Genomic DNA, 6,000 nt, shown 5'->3' with positions numbered 1-6,000 from the left:
CCAAGTAATAAATGCAATCAACTTCAAAATAACTCAAAACAAGGGTGCAATGCCTGTGTCTCGAAACAGAATGCCTGATACAAAATCTTTATAAACTGTCAAATTTTAGAGAATAACTGTGATGACCGTATACTCCAAAAAGGGAGCTTCAGCAACAGTAACTGAACAATAACCACCGAATTGAGATGAAAAATAGCCACCAAACTGAGATGCTCGTAGTGAAATGCAAGTTCCAAACCCTAGATTTCCATCAAAAATTAACTGCAAAATACCTACATTGACCAAAACCCCAAGTCAAAAGTCAATTTTCAGCCACCAGTAACCTCCAAGCAGAATCCTTCCAGCGCCAAACAAAATTAGTGACGAAATCAATTCACCTGTAGACAAAGTTTTATCCGTGTCATTTGAAAATTATTTCAGCAATGGGGCGCTCTAGATTTCGGTTTTGGTTGGGCCACCGTCCCAAATTTGTTATTACCATATGTTACTTTTATCATTTTATTTCTTTTCATATTAGGAAACTCAAACTTATAAATCAGACATTTAAAAATATAACAGGAAAATTCCAGAAAAAAAAATAGAAACGAGTAGAATTTTTAAATAAAAGGTAAGTGTGAAACTTGAATGTGAGATCTGAGAATAGGCTGAAATTTAATAACAGAATTTTTTTTAGAGGGGTTTTTGAAGCTAAGAAATAGGGTCCGAAAACTTAGGGTCCCATAAATTAAGGTTAGGATAAGACCAAATAATTTGACCTGCTTGGCAGAATCGATCATAATGAGTTTATGATAAACCCTTGATTTAAACAAAGCAAAGAATTGAAAAGATCAGCATCAACAAACCCAGAAAGGTCACAATTCTTCAACAAATCACAAGAAAAACTATAATTTCTCATGTTTCATTTCTTTCTTCAAAAAAAAATCAACAGAAAAATGAGCAGGATATAAACAGATACCCATCAGCAATGAAAAAATCAAACATTTGCTGGCAGTGGGTTAAGCTTTTTTTACGGATTTCAAGGATTCTCAAGTTCGGCTTGTTGTTTCCAAAATCAAAACGGTTAATACCTTGAGGGGGACCGTAAGGTTGTTCGTCTTAAATCCGGTGACCATCTAACGGCAGAATGTGGCGGTTTAATTGTTAGTAACCGCAGGTCTCGGGCTTAGATTTAGAGCTTTCAGTGTTGATTTCGAGAAAAGTAAGCTGATTTCGGGGGTTTAGAAATACAAAACTGAGTATTTTGTCAAAATTGGGAAGTTACTAGGTTAATGGACAACCTAGAGAAACTGAGGGTAATTAGATTCTATTTTTCTGGTTCTGAAGGAACAAATGAAATTTGTAGTAAAATAAAATAAAAATAAAATTTAAGTTATAAGATGCTCGTGTCGGGTTGCGCAGGGTCCGCGAAAGCACCGATTCGTCCACCCGACCCGATCGCTGCATTCTTCTTTCTTTTTATATCATATGAAAATTTCAAACTGTACACCTTTTTCCGATGAGGTGTAACTTTTTTTCTAAGTATTTGTTTAATTTTTTCGAGGTTACCATTTCAAAATATGATATATAACGTGTTTATAATTTTTTTTAAAAAAATAGAAATATAAAATTATTATTATTATTTAAATAGAAAAAAATTAGCCAATCAAATGTTGTCATGTTAAATTTATCTGTAATTAGTGTAATAATTGAAGAGATTTAATTGATTATACTTTTTAAAATAAATATCCAATTCAACTGTGACGAAATTGATAATTCACGTAAATTAAGTACAATTAAATTAAATTAAAAAAACATTATGCATTATTTTGTTTGTAATCCTACCTTATAACAATATTATTAATCATATACTTTCTATTGATTTGGGACTACTAATAAAATAATATGAACTCACAACTAAGACAAAATAAATGCATAGATGTTTTTTTTAATTTAATTTAATTTAATTGTACTTAATCTTAAAAATTGAAGTGACCATCCAACGTAATTGGTAGAGTACAAGGCTCTTAACCTTGGGGTCGTGGGATCGAGTCCCACAAAGAACATTTCATAATTTGAAGGTCTCTTACGGAAGCTGCTCTTAACTTGGCGTTGGAGGCAACTTACTATCTTACCTCCCCCTTACCCTATTACATATGGGAATAAGGGTCATCTAATTTATTACAATTTCAAAATTGTATCCAAAAATTCGTATATCAAATTCATTTTTATAATGTAATCTGTATGTAATTATTTGGTTTGGTTACTAATGATAACTATCATTTTCCTTTTTAAGTTATTGTATTCTTTTATAAGTTATACAGCAAAATTTCAGTTAATTTGTTATATAATTTTATAATAGTTATATAATGCCGTTGTTTTAATTTAATACTATACATTTTTTAATAGTTTAGAGTGGTTATAAGAAAATATCTACTTCGAATTTTTTTTATCATTGACAACATATACATACGCGTACACACGACTACTTGAACATATAGATAATAACACTCATTTCAACCACCGATGCTTTTTGATGGGTTTTAATCAAATAGGACGAATACTATCACAATATTACATAACTATCAATATTTAATTTATTGACCAATTAATTCAAATTGAATGTTATCAAAATTTATTACAAAAGTAATATTTCAATTTAATTTTTTTTATTATTTATAATGTCGGAATTTAAATTTTTAATCTAACCTAAAGAATTTAACACCTCATCCAACTGCCCTCGTAGTTTTTTATTTTTTTTATTCCTGTTTAGATTCTACTTACATGTTTAAATATTTTTTAATCATTTAATAATTTGAAATGAATGTTAATAGTACATGTTTAAATATTTTTAATCACTTAATAAAAATAATAACAATTTTTAATCACTGTAATTGCTTATTATAGACGCGTATTTTCATCTGGGGTTTTTATAGCATAGTATACATAATAAATATAGTTTTTGAAATATATAATATAGTTTTAGGAAACTTAGTTTTGAAACAATAATATAGTTTTTAAAACGGTTTTAAAAACATAGAAATAGCTTTTAAAAATAATTTTAAAAACTTATAAAATAATTTGAAAATGTATAATTTTTAAATAGTTTGAAAACGTATAGTATATAGTTTTTAAAACGGTTTTGAAACATATATATAATATAGTTTTTAAAATGGCTTTTGAAAACGGTTTTGAAAATATAATATATTTTTAGAAATATAATTGTTATATATTTATTTAGATTATATTATTTATTTATTTATTTATTTATTTTTATTCTTAACATGCACAATTCAGTCTAAAATGCGGTTCAACAGAGCTAGCAGGCCTGACCCAGTAAGCCAACCCGGTTAAGGGGCCTGATCCAGCCCAAAAAAATATTAGGGTTTTGTATCAAGCAAGGCATCGCACGGGAGTGCGCGTAGAGGCCACGCGCCCAAACAGTTCGAGAGCCGGTCGAATTTCTCAGCCCCAAAACGCAAAATCAGAGCAGCAACGTCGTGACGAAATATCAGCTAATACCCCGATATATTCAGGACCACAACAGTCGACCATAGGGTTATAAAAATCCCGGTCGGGCACAACAACGACACAACAAGGAGGAGATCACTGAAAAGCTTCGAAACAACACCCAAGAGAAAAAATCGAGCAACAAAATACCAAAGTCCAACTTACCAGAAAAAAACAACACAAAAATCGAGCTAAAGCAAAAGCGAAAAATAAAAAACAATCGAAATCAAGAGCAAAAAACAAAGCTCGAAGCTTTGTTGCATCACGGGCCATCGGAGGTACATATGAGCATCGTCGGAGAGACAAAGACACCGGAAAACAAAATGTTTTCCCACAAAAAAAGTAAAAAACCGAATGTTTCTTTGCATATCTACGCCGGTGTGGTATCTTTTTGTGAAATCGAGTTTTGGATTGGTGTTAAGGAGGTCGGGAGGAACGTTTTGGTGAAGTTAGATTTCAACGGTGGCTAAACCAACGGTCAGTGCGACAGAGCTTCATCAGTAGGTGGTCGATCGTAGGCCAGTTTGGGGGTTTGGTTTTAGGAAATAGTTGAAAATTAGATGAAAATTGTGTTTTAAGGTGCATATATATATATATGGAGGGCCTTTATGCAATTACCAAATATTTAATTTATTTTCGCAGTCTTTGTACTTTTGATGTGTAATTTATTTTGGTCACCTATTGTAATTTTACCCTCAAATTTTGAATTTATTCAATTTAATCATTGTTTGGATTCCTTATATTTTGCAAATTGACCCCTCCTAACTTTTTATTTTTTTCTACAACTTTCGAATAATATCAATTCGGTCCTTAATTTCAAGTTTTAAGTTAAATCATTTTAATTTAAAGTTTTTTATATTTCTCAATTTAATTGTGTGTTGTCTTAATATTAATACTGATTTGATCTATTATTTTTTAGGGTCAATTTTAAATCTTTCAAGGGTAAGTAATTTGGATCGAAGTTTTAAATTTTAATTTGACTTTTAATTTTTGCAATTAAGACAACCGGAAAATTAAATTGGTACCGAAAGGGCAGTACAAGGGTTTTAATCCTTCCTTGACTGTAATCGATTCCCATACCCGACATATTTCTGTTAAAATGCATATCAGGTAAGATGATAAATCGAGGCATTCGGTTAACCTAAATTTTAAAAAAAATGACCAGTGGCGGCTCTAGCATGTTTTATTTAAGTCGAAGTCCAATTTCGGGCTCACATGAAGGACGATTACAACACTTATAATATTTAAAAAATTGTTATATTGATTTATATTTTATTAATATATTTTTTATTAATCTGAGGTAAATATAAGACAATATTTGTTCAAATATAACTCTCAATCATTTGACATGTAACGTTCACAACTTTGACATTCCTAATGCTCGATCCCGATAACTAATAAATAACAACAATTTATTTACCACTAAAATCGTTTAGTTCATGTTTATTATTATATTAATAATTGAATAGTGATTACTTTATTTAATTTATTTTCTATTAATTGCATTGAAATAATTTTTTTATAGAGAATAATATCTGATGTTATATTTTTAGTCAACAAACCCGTATAACTCCCAACATACCAACTATTTACAAATTTTTCTCAATAAAATATATTAAAATTCTCGACAAAGTTTTTTTTTGGATGAGTAATTCTCAACAAAGTTGTAAATCAATATATATATATATATATATATGTATGAATGAAACATGACATCCGTATATAAAAATCATTATATATTTTAATTCAAGTAGTAAGCAGTTTGATTTGCTTAAATAAAGACCAATAATAAAAGCAAAAATATACGAAAATATAAAAAAATATGTGTCACAAAGATCATATTTTAAAAAATTTAAAAGTAAAACAATAAAAAAGAGAGTAAGGAATACAATCGTACTAAACCTACTGTTGCTGTTTATAAACAAAGGAAAAATAATAAAGTGCAAACCGCCTTTAAAAAATTTGTTTTAGTGTTAAGCATTAAATCTTAAAATTAAAATAAAACTACACAAGTGAAACTTTAAATTTATTACAATCTTGACTAAGAGAATAAAGCCTTTGGTTGGACGCAAGGCAACCCATTCTTTCCCTTCTTACTAAAATATTTAAAATTATATATGTAGTAAGTTAGAATAATTTCTTTTTAAAGATAATACTTACTGAAAAGTAAAATATGATTGTCGGTTGAAATTTAAGTTTACTTTACGGTGTTGCACGTGATGCTTGTGGCTTTCCGTTCATTCATTACTTCGCAGTTTAATATAAAGGGTAAGCTATATTAGATACACTGAACTTGAAGTGTTGTATATTTTGTATAACATAATTTTTAATTTTGTCAATTATAGCACTAAATTTTGTGATCCTTAAATTGTTAACAGCTATATCGAAATGACTTCGTTTTGGTAAGGTGTTTATATCGGAATTCATCAGTCATGTCTTAATGTCGTTAATGATTTAACAGTTCAGTTCAATGATGTAATTAAAACAAAAATCAAAATTTAGTATTATAATTGA

This window comes from Hibiscus syriacus, unplaced genomic scaffold (genome assembly GCF_006381635.1).
Source record: "Hibiscus syriacus cultivar Baekdansim isolate YM2019G1 unplaced genomic scaffold, ASM638163v2 tig00110989_pilon, whole genome shotgun sequence".
NCBI lineage: Eukaryota > Viridiplantae > Streptophyta > Magnoliopsida > Malvales > Malvaceae > Hibiscus > Hibiscus syriacus.
This window is presented reverse-complemented; position numbering follows the sequence as displayed.